Below are 22,415 nucleotides of genomic sequence, written 5' to 3' on the forward strand. Positions count from 1 at the left end.
AAGAAGGAAAATTTGTCCACGCTAATAAAATAAAGGCTAAAGATAATGAGAAATACAAAACACTGCTCCATCTGTCTGAATTTTGTAACGTTTGAAGCTTCCTGTCAAAATAATCTACCCATGGCTGGTGGTTTATAAAACAGTGTCTTGTACAACATTATACAACATCCAGACACATTGTTTTTTTTATGGAGTTCAGCCTACATTCCGTTACTACTTTCGGTTATTATTGAGACGATGACACTAATAAACAACACCTGTTCTAAAATCACTGTTACTGATGAAACGGTTCATACAGGTGCCTGAGCCCTGCTCTAAAAAAGTTCTCTTTCAGTGGACTACAAGATTATTTCAGATTAAAGGTTATAAAGATAAATATATAATGAACTTTAAAAACGTGTAGTATAACAGGGATATTTCCGTTAGGGATACGCCAAGCCATTTGCATCTTTGAATCCAGTAGCTTGAAGGCAGATGTTGGCGAGCTCTGCATGTGTGCCTGGCTAGTAGAGGCTGCAGTAGTGAGGTAAGGAGATACACTGCCTGCTGATTTTACCTACACAGCCGGTGGAAGCACCACGGCTAATGCAAAACTCCCTCTGGGATCCAGTCAGATCCAGTGCTCCCCTGACTGCATGATTCACCCTGCACACCACATGTCCAAAATGTAATTATTTGTTTAATGTTTCCGCTCCTACGAATTGCATTGAAATTGATTTTTTTAAACTATGTACTGCTAATGTGTTTTCATGTGGTTATCAGCTTCACTGTAATATGAATATAACCTTGGTCAAATGTTTACAGCTTTACGTTCAAACAAGATAAGGCTGGTAAAAGATATATGATTCTTACCTCCAAATCACTTCAATTAACTGCTATAATGCTCTCAATGTATTTGTGCTATATGATTAATCTATTTTTGATATACAGTATTTGGAATAAGTAGTTAAATGTCAAAAGAAAGAAATGATCAGGCCTCCAACCTCATGAAAAATACACACAAATGGCCAAAAAACTGATGTCTGTCTTGGTGAGCTATCATTTTAAAACTGAATTAGTAAACCTGACATCACTTGGGGAAAGAAGGATCAGTAAATATTGTGTGACAAACCATTTTATATTTAACTTTGTGAAGGAATCACAGAGTTTTCTTCTTACTGAGTGTCAGTTCAGATTCCTTGAATAGGCACCGGTGGCTGCAATGGTACCCCCATATCGCTCATGATCAAAGAAAAATGATGAAAGAGAAGACGACCACCAACCAATACTTTGGGGATATACCTGCCACAAGTCAGGTATTCACTGAGCATTTTATGTCAGAGCTGCCGATAGGCCCCTCCATGGAGTGACGTCCGCAGGCCCGCCTGCCGAGGTAATAAATAATCACTCTGCAGAGATCTCTTTCTCTTGCATCAAACCGGCAAATGCGAGTGATGCGACCTTGCAAGGTTTGGTGGTCATCTTCTCTTTCAGGGAACCAGGGTTACATCCGTAAACCTATCGTTCCCTTTCAATTCGAAGATGACCACCAACCAATACTTTTGGGAAAAGTATATTAAAGCCATCGTGAGAGAATGTGAGCGGACAGCATATGTCTCACATTAGTTGGTGGTGAGAACGTGCAACCTCAAGGACCCTTGTGCCTAACGAAGGCGCAGAGGGATCTACCACATTAAGATGGTAGAACCTGGTGAATGTATGCGGACGTAGCCGCCGAGGACCCTTTAGAAAACGGGTTGCCAGAATATGTAAGCCCAGGGAAACTGATTCAGTAGGGACATGGCATGCAGATAGGTACACCTTCAGCATAGAGGGGGAACTGCCCGCCTCCAGCAGATCTTGCAGAAACTGTAAAATAGTTGCTATAGGGCAATAAATGGGATCATGACTTCTGGTCATACACCACTTTTAAAAATACCTCCACTTATAGGCATACAGTGCTCTTGTGGAGGAGACCCTAGCATTCTGCAGTGTACTGACGACCACGTCTGAGAGCCCTAATATGGACAGATGGTCTTGTTCAGGGGCCAGACCCACAGTTATTATTATTTATTTCTTAGCAGACGCCCTTATCCAGGGCGACTTACAATTGTTACAAGATATCACATTATCTTTACAGACAATTACCCATTTATAGTGTTTTTTTATTTTTTTTTTACTTGAGCAATCTAGGTAAAGTACCTTGCTCAAGGGTACAGCAGTGTCCCCTACCTGGGATTGAACCCACAACCCTCCAGTCAAGAGTCCAGAGCCCTAACCACTACTCCATACTGCTTCCAGTTGGAGTCTGCTTGGTTCTGGGTGCCAGAGTGTGCCTCTTGCCTGAATGAGATGCGCAGTGGAATCTCCCAGGGCTGGTCTTGCAGCAGCTGGCAAAGGTTCAAAAACCAGATTCTCCTGGGCCACCTGGGGGCCACCAGGAGAACTGTTGCCCTGTCTCTCCTGACCTTCATGAGGAAGGCGGGGAGCAGCGGTATTGGCGGTATAGGGCGCCGACGTCTAGTGGACCTCCGAAGTGGTGGAGGGAGAACCACAGGGATAATGGGTTGTCTCTGCCGTGGCAAAGAGATCGACTTGGGCTTCCTAGAAGCATTCCCAAATGCGCTGCACCACCTGAGGGTCACCATTCTGACGAGTGAAAAACCGAGAGGAGGTCCGCAGCCCAGTTCACCATTCCCGGGAGATAAACAATCTGGAGGGATACTAAGTGCCTCTGCGCCCAGATCAACAGCCGAAAGGCTATGAGGTGTAACCCCGGGGACCGAACCCTGGCGGTTGACGTACGCCACTACTGACATGTTGTCTGTGCGGACAAGAACATGTCTTTTCTGGAGCACAGGAATGAAATGCTGGAGAGCAAGGTGAACTGCTCGGAGCTCCAGCACATTTATGTGCAGGGATGTCCAGTGAGCCGTCCCGGATCCGCGGACTCCTGTGCCTGCTCAGACCGCACCCCAACCCGAGTTGGATGTATCTGTCGTCACCACTTGATGGCCGTGTATCACTCTGTAGCAGAGAGGAAGAATTTGAACTGCAAATCTCCTTCCTGACCTGAAAGGGCGCTGTGTAAGGTTGGTATTATGCTTCCTCCTGGATGGGCAGCCTTGACGGTAGGCGGAAACCGTCAGTGGTTACCGTCGGTGGCGTGCCGTCAGGACCTTCAAGGTATTCTCTGCTGACCAGATGGTACCAAGTAAACCGTCAGTCAAATGACATTACGTTGCCTCACTCACTTGCATACAGTGTGCTTGCTTATACTATGAAACATACTACTCTAATTTATTATTTGTTCATTTGTCTGACACCTTTATCCAAGATGATTTACAGGGTTTACTAGAGGTTTTTTAAGAGTCTAGGGGATGTGATCAGCCAATAAGAGATCTGCATTTCCCCCGCATAAGTCTAAAACAACGACCAGACGCTAGAAAAAAAACAGTTGAGTGTATTCTCCGTTTCAGTTCAAGGTTTTGAGTGAGTTTAACCAATAGGTTGAAGAATGTCCTTTTTTTTTTTTTAAGACAGGCAACCAATCAGGAGTGAGCAGAGGCGGGACATAAATCTCCCAGGTTATTCTCTGCCTCACTTGAAGGGCCTGCTTCAGCAACCAATGGGAAAGTCAAAGCTCTGACAGCTGACCAATCATTACTGAGCAACCCTAAAACATGAATATTCCTTGGTTAGCACTGCAGTTAGGAGGATAGCTGGATTTGCACGATATTGCTTATAAATATACATTGATAAATACCAATACCTTTATAACATCTAATTATTTCGAATTTTATTTTACACTAAAATAAAAAAAAATGAGTAAACGGAGACATCATAGTCGATTTGGTTACGAATCCTTTTTCAAGGAGAACTTTCTCTGAAAAATTGGAGATTGTTAAAAAAAAGGAGATGTACACCACAGATGCTCGAGCTGACATGGGAAGGGAAAGGATATACTTGGCACTTTCAGAATTCTAATTATGAAAGGTATCTGTGGCTTATAGGTAGCTGCCACTTAAAAAAGGAGGGGGTCGGCAGAGGAGTGTGGGGCACCGAGGGCGTCGATGCTATGTAGCTCCGGGGCACTGAAGGCACCAAAGGTATCGAGGCCACTGATGCAGAAAGCTCCTGAGCGCCGAGCGACCGAGGCACTGAGGCACAGTGGACCCGAGGGTACCAAGGACGTCAAGGCCGAAGTACTGAGGGCTTCAAGCACCAAGGGTACTGAGCTTGTGTGTCCAGTCTGGGCTGCTTGCAGTCACACAACCAGGAACAGCGTGTAGCTTGCAACGATGTTTAGTGTAGCCTACAGACAGTTGCTGTCTGGTCTGCGTGCAGTCGCACAACCAGTGCAGCATGAAGCTTACAGCGGAGTGGAGCAATCCTCAGATGCCGTCTGGAACACGTGCGGTACATAACCGGTGCAGCTCGTAGCTTGCAGCAGGGTGGCACAGGCTACAGATGTGGAGAGAAAAAGAAAGAGCAAGAAAACCCGGACCTACACACCGCTTTTCTGGGTGTGGTTCCAATGTGCATGGGTCCTCTCAACAATAGGACCATGTAAACAAGGCCTACCGGAGGAGGCACACATTTTATTTTATTTTTTTAAACTGCAATGCAGCGAACACACAGACACTCAACAGCAAGGTGGAGTGTAAGGGTTTTTTTTTTTTAACTGCAAAGCAGTAGTAATCAACAACCTGTAGGGGCAGACTAGGCTGCACACAGCGAGTGTGCTTGCAGAGGTAGCCCAGAGTCCTTGACTCAACAGCAGGCGCAGCAGAGCTGGGTCTCGCTGGAGGATTACGTTACTCTCTACTATTTGTTTTTTTTCAAAGCTGCCAAGGCAGAGGAAAAAATAGAAAACACAGACAGCAAGCTGCAAGGTTAGTTACAGCAAACTACAATCACTGAGCGATGTAGGCTCACAATTGCGCAGCGTTTTGCTCAGGCTTCAGCTGCCGACTTCTGATTCCACGGAAGTGGCAAGCCAGCTTCCAGCAATATATTGCCAGGGAACTACAGAAATTCATAGTGAAGGGTTATTTTTAAGAGACAATCAAACAACTGGAGAAGAGGTTAGTTATACCCACCTTACTTTATTATTATTTGTTTATTTAGCAGACGCCGTTATCCAAGACGACTTACAGAGACTAGGGTGTGTGAACTATGCATCAGCTGCAGTGTCACTTACAATTACGTCTCACCTGAAAGACAGAGCACAAGAAGGTTAAGTGACTTGCTCAGGGTCACACAGTGAGTCAGTGGCTGAGGTGGGATTTGAACTGGGGACCTCCTGGTTACAAGGCCCTTTTCTTTAACCATTGGACCACACAGCCTCCTGGTTGTGAGAAGCAAAAGAGAACGAGATCTCTGCAGAGTGACTATTTATTACCTCGGTGCTCGGACCGAGGATGTCACTCCACGGAGGGGCCTATCGGCAGCTCTGACATGAAATGCTCCGTGAATAGCTGGCCTGTGGCAGGCATATCCCAAAAGTATTGCTTGGTGGTTGTCTTTGAATTGAAAGGGTACTGTTTGCTGACTGGTAAAACCCCAGATCAGTTTTATGTTGAGATGGTGCTTTCTCTGGCTTTTTCACTACACAGCCTGCACTATTTTTGGCTAATCATTTTTGACTTATCTTGCTTGTAACCTGCCGAGTTGCTCTGTGCTGATTAAACAACATTGATATCTGAAGTAACATAGCGTGAGAGTGGTGATAATTCTCTGTTCCCATTCCTTTTCACCCAATGGGAGGTGCTTACAACAGTTCATCTGACCCTTTTCATCTGCAAGGATTAAATCACTTTCAATTGACTCTTAAATCAAATTGCTGCAGTATTTTTTTTTTTTAGCTAAGGTGAAAGAAATTTTAGATAGAGAGTAGTCCAGTTACAATGTCACTGGAAAAAAGGGATGATAGGAATATGGAACTTCTTGTTAAACAGTATCTTAATGATGCTGTAATTGAATCTGCTTTTGCACCCAGCAGACTGATTTATATTATAAAAGGGGCTTAACAATTTTATATGATTTTATATTTTGTGAGAAATTAGTGGTAATGTTTATTCATAGTTTCGTAAGAACAGAAAGGATATAAGATGAATGTGTCCTCAAATTAAGTTCTATAGCAATAGGAAACTGTAACAAACTACATAAATATGTTTACTACCACTTTAAAACAGCTTTTAATCTAATTTTCATATTTTTATGTCCCTTGTTATGATCATTCGGAGTCTTTCTTATTGCAATTACTCAAATATTGTATCTCAAAGTAAGTATGAGTTCAGGAGCTGCTTTACATTTCTAGTTGACATTTTTACATGTAACAGGCTAGTGTCTTTAGAGACTTAAGAGTTCCTTTTGTTTTGCTGACAATATACAGTAGTGCATGGCTCTTTCCAGTACCCTTTAAAGACACTTTGGCAGATCTAGCCTACATAATATATGTCTATGGCTAGCAAATAGAACTGAAGAGCAGCTCCTGAACTCATAGTCAAAGTCCCTTAACATAGATTTTGCAAATGATCATAAAACACAATATTTGATATTTTGGAGCAATTGTGATAAGGAAAGTGCTTCAAATGTTTTACACAAATGATTGTAAGTGGAATGCTGTTCTAATACAACAATAAGTAGCGAAACCATGCTAGAAAGAAATCAGATAAGCGCTTTGAAAATGTATCATTGCCTTTGAGTGTCAGGCCCTTGTAAAACACTATTATTCCATTATTAGAATCCAATGAGACATGATTCCGTTTAGAAAATACTTCTCAGCAAAGGAGGGTGTACCAGTGCATCTTTGACGGCTGGTAATCACTATAATTGAATTCCAGTGTGGAGAATTAATTATTATTCCCCATTTCCTTAGTACCAGGCTATAAATGTGTTTGATTTTGGCAAAAAATAGCTTGTCAATCACCGTATTAACTCAGTGGAGCATATTTTCACAGCTTTTTGGTTGAGAGTGTAATGCCAGGCTAAATATCAAAATTAGGAAACCAACTTGTTTAGTAAATTTTATATATGTATATATATATATATATATATATATATATTTTTTTTTTTTGCAAGAAGTTTTCTTGGCATGATAATTTTTATATGTACATTTGCTTAATTTTTTTACGTGTTTAATATCCTATCATGTGTCTTCCCTGTGATTTTCTATTGTTGATCCTGCTTAGGTCATTATTTGTCATACAAACTAAAGAATTGTAATATAATAGTAATATTGTATAATGGCAACTTACTGCAGAAGCATAGGTACAATAATAAAATATAAAAAAATAAAAACATTTTCTTGATACCAGTATTTACCTCCAGGGCAACGCTTCTGTACACAATTGCAGTCATGTCCCCCAACTCAGATTGGTATTCGTTTTAGGCAACGTGACATTAAATTCAATCTGCTTGATTTTTAAATAACAGGACTGAACGAGAATAAAATCCCATGTTTTTTTCTGTGCTGATCTCTGGTTGGTTTGAATCCCTTAGAACAATTGCTAGAGGTAATGTTCAAATTGAGACGCTAACACGCTAACACTTTGTTGTCTGTGTTTGCTGTTAAACGTGTTAACGATGTATATTGGTTTGTTTGAAAATAGAAATTCAGTGCTAACTTTGGCTTTGAACGGTAGCCTATAAGATTGAATGTGGTTTGTTTGGAGTGATTAACAGTGTGTGGATTGAGTGCAATGTTATTGATCAGTACCCGATATTGTTACAAATACAGTTTTTTTTTAATGGTACTTTGTTGCAGCCTCGTTTTATTTTATTTTTTTTCTCTCTTTTGTTCCAAGCTCAGTTCAAATCTATTTGGAGGAATAAAAAAAAAAAACAGGATTGAAATAACCGTAAATTTGTGGTCTGGTTTAAATGATCGATATTTTCCTTTTTCTTTGAGAAATGGAACATAAAGAATTCTGCGTCCTTTTCGCTGTATTTCACCTTTCCCTCTTTATTAATATTTATATATAGTTAGTTTAGGGAGGTAACTTTTTCTTTATTTAGTTGGCTTTTGTTAAAGGTGAGTTTGTTACAGTATTATTGTTTTAATGTTTAAACTGCATCCAAAAAGTAAGGGAAAACTTGTACACAATGATGGTAAACTATCAGACTAAATATTCAGTTTAAGCAATAACACCCAACACAGAATGCATTACCAGTAATAAGAATAAGCTGAAGGTGAAGTGAAATGAAAACTGTAAGTTGCTAGGAGGTCTCTGTTTTTGTAACACCTGGTTGATAAGGATCACACCATGTGCATCATGTTAAATACAGGAGCTTTGAATCAGTGCATGCAAAAGACTTAAAATTGCTAAATAATGCCATTGGACTTCAACAAATTGTTTTTTAGTGAATTTGTTCATGTTGTAAAATACCATTTAGGCCTACATGTAGCGCTACAGTACATATAAAACCCTGTGCTTCCAGGTATCTTTATGCAAATGAGTGTTAACCATGGTCTGTGGAGCCAGAGGCTTTTTCACATAAGAATTCTAATGGAGTTATACAAATCCATGAAAGTGTGACAATAAACAATAAACCATAAAACCATGGTGTGATGGTTGATGACATATTATATTTGTTCTGCAAATGAATAATACAGTGGTTTGCAGAAGTATTCACCCCCCTGCAAAGTTTTCACATTTTGTTGAATTACAAATAATTTATGCACAGTTTTTCAAGCAAACTTTTTTTTATTCAAAGCTGTAGTGGTTAAACTGAACACTGTTATATGAGGAGGGGGTTAAATGCCAGCAAAACTTACAATGAAAATGTACAAAATGAAATTTACTGGTTGCATAAGTATTCAGCCCCATAAGTCAATACTTGGTAGAAGCACATTTTGCAACAATTACTGCTACGAGTCTTTTTGGATAGGTCTCTACTAGCTTTGCACAGTAGGATGGTGACATTTTTGACGGGAAAATTGCTCCAGTTCTGATAAGTTTGTTGGGGATCGTCAATAGACTGCAATCTTCATGCAATCTCGCCATACATTTTTGATTGGATTCAAGTCAGTACTTTGGGCCACTCAAGAACATTAATTCTCTTCTTGTTCAACCACTCCAGTGTGGCTTTGGCTTTGTGCTTCAGGTCATTGTCCTGCTGAAATTATTATTATTATTATTATTATTATTATTATTATTATTATTATTTATTTCTTAGTCGACGCGACTTACAATTGTTACAAGATATCACATTATTTTTACATACAATTACATTATTTTTTACACATTATTTTTACATACAATTACCCATTTATACAGTTGGGTTTTTACTGGAGCAATCTAGGTAAAGTACCTTGCTCAAGGGTACAGCAGCAGTGTCACCCACCAGGGATTGAACCCACAACCCTCCGGTCAAGAGTCCAGAGCCCTAACCACTACTCTACACTGCTGCCCTTGTGAATTTCCTCCACAGTTTCAGAGTCTTGCCTGACTCAAACAGGTTTTCCTCAAGGATAAACCTGTATTTTGCACCATCCATTCTCCCCTCTATCCTGAGAAGCTTCCCTGTCCCTGCTGAAGAGAAGCATCCCCATAACATGATGCTGCCACCACCATGCTTGACAGTTGGGATGGTGTTGACTGGGTGATGTGCAGTGCTGGGCTTGCACCAGACGTAATGCTTGGAATTTAGACCGAAAAGTTCCATTTTTGTCTCATCTGACTACAAAATCTTTTTCCACATGTCTGCAGTATCATCTACATGCTTTTTCGCAAACTCCATACGTGCTTTAGGATGAGGCTTTTGGAGTAATGGCTTCTTTCTTGCCACCCATCCATACAGGCCAGCTTTGTGTAGGGACCGGTTTATTGTTGATGTGTGAACACTGACTCCCATCTCAGACACAGAACTTTGCAGATCTCTCAAGGTCATTGTTGGCTTCAGAGTGACATCCCAAACCAGTTTCCTGCTTGCCCGGCTGCTCAGTTTGGCAGGGCGACGTGATCTGGGTAGTGTCTGGGTGGTATGATGCATCTTCCACTTAATAATGGACTTCACTGTGCTGAGAGGGATAATCAGCGCCTTTGAATTTTTTTTGTACCCTTTTCCTGCTCTGTGCCTCTCTACCACTTTATCCCTGACTTGTTTCGAAAACTCCTTGGTCTTCATGGTTGCTTTGTTTTATCACTATGCGAGTTGCAGCTTGAATGTCTTTACGTATGTGAGGGAAATTATCTACAAGTTAAACCACTTTGAGTACACACAGGCTGAAACCATTTCACTAATTTTGTGACCTCTCAAACAAATCATTTGCACCTGATTTAGGGCTGCAGTAGCAAAGGGGTTGAATACTTATGCAACTGAGATTAATCTGTTTTTCTCTGTAAATCATACTTATTTATATTATATATGCCTTTTTAAACTTTATCAATGTGGAGTAGTTTGTGTAGGTTCTACATGTAAAGTCTAATTTGAAAGTGTTGTGGAGTATGCTCAGGTGAAGCAACTTATGATGATTTTATTTTTAAACTTTGCTCCTTTTATAGATATCACATGATCTTTATTGGACAGATTGTAATTACATTTCATAACTTCTGCACTGTGTACCCTTTATAACGCTGTAGTCAGAAGCCATAGGTAAGAGATGTGTGTACGACCATATAACAAGAATACAAGTGCTAGTGTAATGGCATTATTGGGCATATTGGAGCCATAACCTTACCTTTATACCTTGTTCTGTGGTATAGGGCCACCTTATTAAAAAGGAAGCACTGGCTTTAGTCACTTTTTTGCAAGTGGTAACACATTATTAATATCATTATATAAATTTACAAGAGGAATTACCGTGCAGAAATAATAGATGAAAAGCAACCTTGTGATTGCAGCAACATCAAGAGTAGAATCAGAAGAAATAAAAACCTAGTGGGCATTCTTACTCTAGGGGCCCATTGTTAAAATAGTTGTCTTATAGTTTACTGGCTTTGTAGTATACTCATCAGCCCAGGGAAGAGCATTATGACGTGTCCTGTATATTGCGATCGCTTGATGATCAAACAAAATGGCAATTTCAGTGATAAAGACAATAGATGCAATTATACAGTTAAATCATGAAAGATTGCAGTGTTTATACATATGTTTTTACAATACATCTTGCAGAACTTGTATTTATAATGCTGTAGCTTCTTATTGCTTTGAAATACTATTATGACTGGAGTTTGCATCCATTTTAGGTTCTGTAGCAGTCACAGACTGTTGATAATGGTTTTGTTTCTATTTCCTTTGTTGTCCTGTGTTTAATCATTATATTTAATGTAACTTAATGTTTTAAAAAGCAGAAAAAGCCGCAATGTTAGTATCAGATTAATTTAACCATATTCATGTTTTATGCACAAACCAGTCTGGTATCACAAGAAAGCTGACTTTGTTAGCAACCTTTATTAAGCATATGATGGCAACAGTATTCAAGCGCATGTGTGGAGGTGTATTTTTCTAAGTATGTATCCCGCCCCACCAACCTTAATTTTCAGGGCCAGGGGTGGGCGGTCACCTACCCTGCCCCACCGCTGGCTCCGCTACTGCTAGTGGGACTAACTACTGTATGTATTGTATTATATGTTCCACTCAGAATATGAGTTGAATAAATGTGGCTCTGATAACTAAGCTGGTCTTAGTTGAGCAATGGTTAGATCAGTGATTACTATTAGAAGCCATAGCTGGTATCTGATTTTAAGGGATTAAAAAAATCAAACTGCAGTAGTTTAGAGAGCTCAGGCTGCTAGATTCAAAAGCAATGCTGGAACTAGGGTAGAAACATTGCAGTACAGAATCCACTCAAAGTCACAAGAAAAGAACTGGGAGGGAGGCCCAGCAAACGTCAGCCTCCAAAGTGGAGAGGCAAAAGTCACTGGCTTCTTGAGGGAAGACACTAATTCAACAGCTGAGGGGGCAAAGAATATCAAACAAAAGACTCTTCCCTGAACCACTACTTATACTCCTGCTGTGCCACTGTACAAAACAGCAAATATTGAATGCTTTTATGGAGCTATTTGTACTGTTTGTAGTGTTTTATGGAGTAGGTCATTGAGAAGTAATCCTCAGATTATAGTTGTATTCAACCACATTTCCAACAACGTTTCAGGAGATTGTCACTCCTAAGAAATGCAGTTGCCAGGGAAGTCAGAGGATTACTATAATTAAGGACTATGGGACTTTTTGGGTGCCAAAGGGTATCAATTAGACTGATTACACAGTGCCAACAGAGTCAATTTAATAGTGTAGCAGGGCAAAAATTGAGTTCATGACACTGAAAAGGTTATATTTAAATGTTGGCAAGTGAAATCAATGAATGGTTTTGCTTGTTCAGTGAGGTGTTTAGGTGTTTTATTAACACAAAAATGTTCCCATTTGAAAATACAGATTTTTACCAAGAAAATCCATGACTTTTTGGTAGATACAATGCAATGCAATTCGGGGCTGTCCGTTTAACATACTGAACTTAAGTACTGATACAGGTTAACAGCACCAGCTTTACAAGGTTTTCATTCGCAATAGAAGCAGGTAAGTCTCTGAATATTACCCCCGATATATACCTGGAAAACTGGGAAATTTACTTATTTTAACCGATTTTCACCCTTTTATTTTCACTGATTTTTACTCTAATAAATCCCCAATACATTTTATATAGAATAAAAACCAAAAACAAAGAGCCTTGTTTATCTTTTATTCTCAGTTTTACCTGGGCTTGCTTTACTCACATTATTGGAATATTTCTTAAAGACTGAAAAATCCAAGATGGAGGAGATTGGAAGGTAGATACATGTATCATAAAACGCCTGCACAATAAAGAGACAATATTTAAATAAAAACAAACTACCTACTTGTCCACATCACAACAAGCCTGCTCCTTCTCCACCCTTGCTCCGCAGTGGTGGAATGACCTTCCTACAGATGTCAGGACTGCCCAGTCCCTGACCACATTCCGGCGCCTCCTTAAGACTCACCTCTTCAAACAGCACCTGTAGAACTCCTCTGTTTCTATCCTGGGACACTATCACCCTTCATGTAAATGTGCTTTATTTTGCTCTTATCTGCCCCCTATTTTACTGCATTTAATCCTGTACTTCAGAATACTGTAATCTGCCAAGTGTTTAACCTGTAGTATTTTGTATTTAATCATATCCTGATGTAACTATCACTATTTAATCATATCCTGATGTAACTATCACTATTATCTGCTGTATTATTGAATTGTGGTTTGTCACATTTGAACAAAAGTTATTGTATTTCTTGCTCTTATTGTATTACTTGTATTGTAACACTTGAAATGTATTTGCTTACGATTGTAAGTCGCCCTGGATAAGGGCGTCTGCTAAGAAATAAATAATAATAATAATAATAATAATAATAAAGGTAAACACGCTGTTTTGAAAACCTGAATGCCATTTTCATTCTGCTCACAGGTGCTGAATACAGGGCTGCTTGTGGAGCTTTCACCGATGTGAATTCGCTATACAAACACCAGAACCTGTGTTCCTAATTTCTTACAAACTGGATATCTACTCAGATATGGGGAATAACTTACTGGATTACTAATTGGTGTTCGTCTCCACAGGTTGTTTCATGATATAAAATGCTGCTTAATGAAGTGGTTGCTAATGTGCTTTGAGTATAGAGTGAGGAACCAAGTAATCCTGGCTGTGACATCATTTAAAACTCTACCCCCTATACAATACCACGTTCACAGCTTGAGATATCTGGTTTGACATTCTGGATGAATAATATAGCCTCTACATGCTTATTCCTTTCCCTTGCTCACCAGAGAAGGGCTCAGTGCTTTAAGTATGAATGAATTACCTCAATAGGTGAGTTTAGAATTTTTTTTTGTGATACCCCAGAAAGAGCCATGTGTCTAAAATGTCTATTAGTTATTCTACATATGAGTGAAAAAACCATAGCACCGTATTATGCTTGCATAACAAGTACCATGAAAAACTAGACTGACCCCAGGACTTAATAGCATGAGCTATGAGGACAGATTAAAATAATTAAATAACTTCAGAAGGGAAAGCGGGGACTTGAATTTTATAAAATCCAAAATAGAATTTTATAAAATCCATAAAGTTAACCCAAGTGATTAATTCAAATTTAGCATAGAGAGTAGGACGAGAGGGCACACATGGAAGCTAAGTACAATTTTATAACAGAAGCTAGAAAACACTTTTTTTACACAGAGATATACAGTCATCTATTAGCCTACCAGGTGAGGAAACAGCATTTAAAAGACTAGTAACATTAAAAAAAAATAATAATTACATCCTGTACTATTAAATGAGATCCCCTAAATGGACAAATCAAAGGGTGTGCTAAGTAGGGATAAGATGGGCCAAAACTTGTCTTATGTTCTTAAAAGAAAGTAAACTGCTAAATTTGGAGAATTATTAAATCAACCTCTGCATCTGCTTGGCAACGTGGCCTTCCTTATGAAAGTTTACCACAGTAAAAGCATAGCAAAGTGTAATAAAACCCAACTGTATAAATGGGTAATTGTATGTAAAAATAATGTGGTATCTTGTAACAATTGTAAGTCGCCCTGGATAAGGGCGTCTGCTAAGAAATAAATAATAATAATAATAATAATAATAATAATAATAAAGCATGGCAAAGCACAGGTAAACACTGTAGATGCCAGAGAGGTGCAGTATGGTAAAGCATGTTAAACAAACATGGCAAACCATGTTAAACTATGGGAAATGCAACGTATAAGCAAAAATACTGCAGTAAACCTTTATAAGGACTAGTTTGGAAGAGTGAGATTCGTCCGTTCATTCTGTCATTATATTTGAATCAATGCAAAACACAGTAGATTCTAAAAAAAAAAAAAAAAAATTGAACTCCAATCATGTTCAGTAAGAAAATGTTTTTTGGTGCTAGATCGGTAATGAATGCAATTTATTTTCAGGCAAACCGTAAGTCTGTTGCAGACATCTTATTTCAGATTACCAGGAGTCCAAAAGAAAGATGGTTGCACATGGAATCTGGCAGATTAAAGTGAAGTTTGGTATGAAACCTTTTTGTTAAGAAAGCCATTAGCCGTCTAGAACAGTTTTATGAAATCCAAACTTGGAACTTGCTATGGGTCCTTTATGTTAAACTAAGCACAATGATACATAGCTGGTTATCAGTTTGACAATGTGCTGATGACCCCCTTTGCCCCAGACTGTATCTGTATTACAGTACCTTATTTAATGTAATGATTTATTTTAGAAAGTGAGTCCTTGAGTGAGGGTCAAGTTGTAATTTGTGAAGGCGCAGAAAGAGAGTGAGCACATTAGCTTTTAGAAATCATTAAACATTTATATCGTCAGATTCATTTGTCCAGGCATGTGAATTAATGCACAGCTGTAATAGAATTTCTCCTTTGGGACCTTCGATTTGAGAGTGAGGAGACCAGAAGCACTTATACTATACAAGGTATACAAATGAAGTGTTGTGTGTACACTGGCCAATAATCACTGCTTATAATATGTGATTTTAAAATATTAAAACAAACATATATCCTTTAGTTTTAGGGGTATTTAAGAAACTGCAGATGATAACTATTCAGGATTCAAGACAAACTTAGTTACCCACTTCATTCTTTATCTTGGCTTTAAAAGGGTCTGAAAAGCTAGTTCTTTGTTCTTTTGCAAGCCTGAGAGGGATTGGCTGAAGGCTCACAACGGCATGTCTTAGCCAGGGTGAGAGAACCAAGTTTGCGACCACCGTGTGTGGAACCAAAGTCGCCAGTACTACTGTCAAGCACAGGGATTGGTTTAGGGGATTCTAATCCCACCTCAGTGTATATTAGTGTGTGTTAGGGAGAAGGTTCCTGTAGCGAGAGCCCCCTTTTAGGATGCAGCAGTCCACCTTTCCATATTTCAGTATTATTTGCAACAAGCTCTCTAAAGTTATTTCTGCAAGGTATGCTGGTTGTGATGCAGTGGCGGCTGGTGATGTCTGTGGCAGGGGAGACGGGAGCGCGAGTGGAAAATTAGTGAGTTTGAGTTGTGGCTGAACCCAACTGTACAGAGCTTACCTGCGTATATAAGGATGTCACAGAGCAGCTCACAGGTTGATGGTGTTAGTGTGGAAAAGGCTCCCTAGGTGGGTGGTTAGCTGAAGGCGTAATATTCTCCCTCCCTTTCTCTGATCACAGGGCGTCACACAGCAGGGCAGACTGGGTGGATGGCTGTTTGAGGTCTACTCTGTTTTTTTCAATCCCTCCTTTTCTCTCTCTCTCTCGCTGGTCTGTCTCCCTGTCTTTACTGTTTCACTGCTGGTAATCTACTGTAATAAACCAAATAATAATGTAATATAATCTACTGTATTAACAAGTTTTTTTGGAGAATTCTAGTTAATTAAATATAATGAAATGATATATTAATATTACATGAGCTACACCATAGCTAGTGCTTCCTTGTTCTTCATTTAACCACCAATGTAATTAGAAGAAAAAAACAGAATCCCCCAGCTATAAATGTATTTTAACTATAATGTAGATCACATACAAATGTCCAGAAATAAGCATACAACTGTATAATTTATCATCTCAGTAGAACTGTAATAATTTCATCATAAATAATAACAATATTAAACATAACAATTGAGCACAGATGTTATGACAACGTTGAAAACTAACTGACTTTGGCTTTATTTTTGGCTTTATGAAGAATTTAATTGTAAAAATGACCATTTTAAATTTATAATAGTTAAGTTGTTGATTACCTTGAAGATAAAGTCTCCCCTCCTCTCTTTCTGCGTTGAAAAATGGTCAATGATCCAATCGTACCAACAAGGGTTCTTTTCCAGGGTTTTCACAAATCTCTTTTCAATTGACAGAACTGCCAGGTTTTTGAGGCGTTCTTGTCCCATTGTGTTCCTTGTGTAACTCTTCAGGAGAAACTTCTTTCCACACTAGCTGAGGTTGCTCCGATGGTTGCTATTAAGCACATCAGCTTGTACAATTGGTGCATAGCTTTGTCTAGGCCATTGCCTCTGAAGTAACGCAGTAAATCAGACATTTTGCTACTCTGACCATGTAACTCCCTGTCCGAATAAAAAACCTGAAGCTCTGTTTTCAGACATTCCGTTTCCAAAAATCGTGCATATCCCCGCGTTAAACAACACATTGCTTCTTCTGGAAAATTGTTGTTCATTGCTGCAAACTTCTCGGCATTCAACAGGTCAAGGAATCGCTGGCTATCCAAGTTTGCGTATCGCTGCTTAATCTGGAGAATCAGATTTTCCAAAACAGAAAAATACAGTGCCCTGTACTTGTGCTTTATGTCTTGGTGTGACTGCGCACCCGCTTGGCGGCGTCTCTTTCACGTGTGTGCATTAGCTGGGTCTTCTGTCACGTTCGCTGCTTTCTCATAGATGTTGTTGAAAGCTGCTTCAAATTTTTTCTCTTCTGTAGAATGAAGCAGATTCTCAGTCCTGTTTTTGCAGAATACAACATCCATTGCCTTTTGCTGCATGATATCAAAAACTACATCCATGTCAGAGAAAGTCTGGTGGAATGTGAAAAGCAGGAACATAAATTTGAAGTCTTTGAGAATTCGAATGAACCCACTAGCTGCCCATCATCATCCATGTCTTGTGAATTGACGATTCGTGTGAACGTCTCAAGCAGTTTGGCGTGGTTATTTGCAACTATACTGACAACCCTTGAAGAAAGTTGGAGCAATTTTTGGCAGATGAGCACAGCCAGTTTCTTCCAACAAAGCTACCCTCTTTGTGGATTTTGAAAAAAAAAGAAGAGAATCCCCCAAGTGTTGCAAAGAACACCCAAACCTGTGTAATGCATTTTACCCCTTGGCTTAATACAAGATTGGGACAATGAGCATAGCAATGTACAAAGACAGCGCTGGGAGCCACTTCCCTTACTTTAGCTTGAAGCCTGTTTAATTGACATGCCGTCACAGCAGCGCCATCGTACGTCTGTGCAACAAGTTTCTCCCCATAATCAAACTCTGCCATTGTTGAATTGACAAGATTGAAAACTGACTGCGCACCTCGTCCACTAGTTACGTCAAAAAAATCGAGGAAACGCTCTTGAATACTTCCAGCTCCATCCACGTATCGCACAATGATAGAGAGCAGAGAGGAAACGCTCTTGAATACTTCCAGCTTCATCCACGTATCGCACAATGATAGAGAGCAGAGAGGAAACGCTCTTGAATACTTCCAGCTCCATCCACGTATCGCACAATGATAGAGAGCAGAGAGGAAACGCTCTTGAATACTTCCAGCTTCATCCACGTATCGCACAATGATAGAGAGCAGAGAGGAAACGCTCTTGAATACTTCCAGCTCCATCCACGTATCGCACAATGATAGAGAGCAGAGAGGAAACGCTCTTGAATACTTCCAGCTTCATCCACGTATCGCACAATGATAGAGAGCAGAGAGGAAACGCTCTTGAATACTTCCAGCTCCATCCACGTATCGCACAATGATAGAGAGCAGAGAGGAAACGCTCTTGAATACTTCCAGCTTCATCCACGTATCGCACAATGATAGAGAGCAGAGAGGAAACGCTCTTGAATACTTCCAGCTTCATCCACATATCGCACAATGATAGAGAGCAGAGAGGAAACGCTCTTGAATACTTCCAGCTCCATCCACGTATCGCACAATGATAGAGAGCAGAGAGGAAACGCTCTTGAATACTTCCAGCTTCATCCACGTATCGCACAATGATAGAGAGCTGAGATGAAACGCTCTTGAATACTTCCAGCTTCATCCACGTATCGCACAATGATAGAGAGCAGAGAGGAAACGCTCTTGAATACTTCCAGCTTCATCCACGTATCGCACAATGATAGAGAGCTGAGAGGAAACGCTCTTGAATACTTCCAGCTTCATCCACGTATCGCACAATGATAGAGAGCTGAGAGGAAACGCTCTTGAATACTTCCAGCTTCATCCACGTATCGCACAATGATAGAGAGCTGAGAGGAAACGCTCTTGAATACTTCCAGCTTCATCCACGTATCGCACAATGATAGAGAGCTGAGAGGAAACGCTCTGAATACTTCCAGCTTCATCCACGTATCGCACAATGATAGAGAGCTGAGAGGAAACGCTCTGAATACTTCCAGCTTCATTCACGTATCGCACAATGATAGAGAGCAGAGAGGAAACGCTCTTGAATACTTCCAGCTTCATCCACGTATCGCACAATGATAGAGAGCTGAGAGGAAACGCTCTTGAATACTTCCAGCTTCATCCACGTATCGCACAATGATCGGGACAATGAGCATAGCAATGTACAAAGACAGCGCTGGGAGCCACTTCCCTTACTTTAGCTTGAAGCCTGTTTAATTGACATGCCGTCACAGCAGCGCCATCGTACGTCTGTGCAACAAGTTTCTCCCCATAATCAAACTCTGCCATTGTTGAATTGACAAGATTGAAAACTGACTGCGCACCTCGTCCACTAGTTACGTCAAAAAAACAGAGGAAACGCTCTTGAATACTTCCAGCTTCATCCACGTATCGCACAATGATAGAGAGCTGAGAGGAAACGCTCTTGAATACTTCCAGCTTCATCCACGTATCGCACAATGATAGAGAGCTGAGAGGAAATGCTCTGAATACTTCCAGCTTCATCCACGTATCGCACAATGATAGAGAGCAGAGAGGAAACGCTCTTGAATACTTCCAGCTTCATCCACGTATCGCACAATGATAGAGAGCTGAGAGGAAACGCTCTTGAATACTTCCAGCTTCATCCACGTATCGCACAATGATAGAGAGCAGAGAGGAAACGCTCTTGAATACTTCCAGCTTCATCCACGTATCGCACAATGATCGGGACAATGAGCATAGCAATGTACAAAGACAGCGCTGGGAGCCACTTCCCTTACTTTAGCTTGAAGCCTGTTTAATTGACATGCCGTCACAGCAGCGCCATCGTACGTCTGTGCAACAAGTTTCTCCCCATAATCAAACTCTGCCATTGTTGAATTGACAAGATTGAAAACTGACTGCGCACCTCGTCCACTAGGTACGTCAAAAAAACCGAGGAAACGCTCTTGAATACTTCCAGCTTCATCCACGTATCGCACAATGATAGAGAGCAGAGAGGAAACGCTCTTGAATACTTCCAGCTTCATCCGCGTATCGCACAATGATAGAGAGCTGAGAGGAAACGCTCTGAATACTTCCAGCTTCATCCGCGTATCGCACAATGATAGAGAGCACAAACTACTGATGGGGCCCACCTGTCACCCACCCACCCGTTCACAAAGCCCCCTTGCCTCCTTGTGTAACTTTTCCATATATTAGGCATTTTGTTTTGATTATGTATCGAGTTTTTAGTGTGTGTTTAATTTTATGGGTTAATCCGAAATCGGTTATTTTTAAAAACGGAAATCAGGAAAAATGCAAAATAATAACATAGATTTCATAGGGCCCTACATCTGCTAAACAATAACAACACACACACCTCAGCACGAAACGCAACACTATTTGCCCTCAATGCAACAATCACAAACACTCACTCACACAGAGTATGTAACCACATGAAAACACAGCATACTATCTGTCTACACACCAACCCAGAGTCTGCAACAAGCAGCGATTTTTCACCATCACCCGGTGTATCCTCAGGCTCTGTCTGTAGTTCACTGTCAGCAGTATCCGCAGGCTCAAGTTCATCTCTCCATTCACCGTCAACGTCCACCATAGCTAGCTCTGCATCTGGTGCTACGTAGCAAGGTGAACTAGCTGCAGCATCACCATAAATATCGTTGAATTTGCTCGCTGTCAATGTCGCACTCTCCTTTTTAAAAAAAATATTTATTGACGGGATGTTTTGTAAAAGCGAAGTTGCTTTGGCCTCCTTCTCCAATTTTCGCTTCCTATTTGTAGAGCCACTCATGTAACATTGTCAATCCATTTTTGACTAGCAGCTAGCTTTACTGTCATCGTTTAGGCGCATGCATGCGTCGCTGAGTGACGCCATTCTAAATTTTGCTCAGTAGCGAATTGACATCGCGTATAATTGGGCGGGTTTATGCAAAATATTTCATGGGACATTTCATGCACAGTTAATATTTGAAGGATTGTAAGCCTAAAATGTGTTTTGAGGAGATGAGCTTGTTACCGCTTGGATAATAACTGTTGTTTGCATGTGTTTAAAACCAAAAAATTGACAGTATGGTCCAGTGACCATGATGGGGATTTGGTTGTATATAAAACACACACACACCAAACAAAACCTAGAATTGGCTCACGATCACATTATATCTACGAAAGGACTGTTGTTGCCACAAAGCTTGGGGCCCCCGGGGTACGTGCCCCATGTGCCCGTTCGTAAATCCGCCCTTGCACGCACACACATACACGCAGAGACTTTTACTTGTATTATTAATTGCACTATGCGTTTTGTGGTCAATTATATATATATATATATATATATATATATATATATATATATATATATATATATATATATATATATATATATATATATAAAATATTATATTTAAAAATGGGGAGGCGTTGCCTCCCTAGCCTCCCCTGTTGTGATGTGAAAAATGACAGTAAATACTCTTTCTGGTTGTCCCTCAAGGATAGCCATTACCCCAATTCTCCAACAGAGGGCAGCATTATCATTCTTGTAAAGTAGTGCTCTTCATATACAGTAATTTAAAGTAGATCCAGTTGTTTTTTTTGTGTCTCTCTGATGCAGTTAGTTGGTTGTATTGCAGTAGAATTTAATATGATTTGACGAATTTTAAAATACTTTAATGCTTGAGTACTATAAATTGAATTCTGTTTTTCTATTGGGCTATTACACAGTACAGCTGTTCTAAATGTGATCGGACAATATGATAGGATTAATATAGAAATCCTTTTTATTAATGTTGGCAGTTTATATGGATTACATTCATTTAGGATAATGTTGTATTTGTTCCTTAAAGGAGCAATAATGAACTTTAAAATCCATTACCTTACTTCCTGTTTGCACTAGCGTTACAATCACTTGTTCCAGTTTTTGCTTTTTTTTTGCTTTTTTTTTGCAGATATGAGCTTGAAATACAACACCATCTATTTTTGAAGTAGCTAATCAGTTCCTGTGCTGTAGGTGAGATGAGATTCACTCGAGAGTTAATCTAACTATTTATATCAGATTTGTGACCTGCAGCATAGAAAGTTATTATTGTTTAAACCTTAGAAATGGTATTGCTTGTCTATGTTAATCCACGCATGGATAGATGCATTACGTAAGCACCCTTTTCAATTTGTACCCTGGTAATAGAGCAGTTTGTCATCATAGTACAATCCAATCCATTTAATAGGACTCCTTAATATCATTCATTTTGCATTTTATTTGTGTAATCACTCTGGAGCTTGTGATGGATGGTTGTAATAATTTAACTTCCAGTGCCTGATTTTGAGGAAATGCTGTAACATGCAAACGT

The 22,415-nt window shown here is 39.8% G+C and overlaps 1 protein-coding gene across 11 annotated transcripts in view; it reads left to right on the plus strand.

Moving 5' to 3' along the window:
* Positions 1-22,415, plus strand: part of LOC117426174 (poly(rC)-binding protein 3-like) — a 106,172-nt gene that overhangs the window by 19,111 nt on the left and 64,646 nt on the right. The window contains exon 2 of one of the 11 annotated variants that reach the window (XM_059033485.1): positions 22,017-22,078. The exons of the other annotated variants lie outside the window; for them this stretch is intronic. The gene's annotated coding sequence lies outside the window, so the exon portion shown is untranslated. The remainder of the gene's footprint in view (positions 1-22,016; positions 22,079-22,415) is intronic. 11 annotated transcript variants of the gene reach the window in all.

This window comes from Acipenser ruthenus, chromosome 11 (genome assembly GCF_902713425.1).
Source record: "Acipenser ruthenus chromosome 11, fAciRut3.2 maternal haplotype, whole genome shotgun sequence".
In the NCBI taxonomy this organism is placed as follows: Eukaryota; Metazoa; Chordata; class Actinopteri; order Acipenseriformes; family Acipenseridae; genus Acipenser; species Acipenser ruthenus.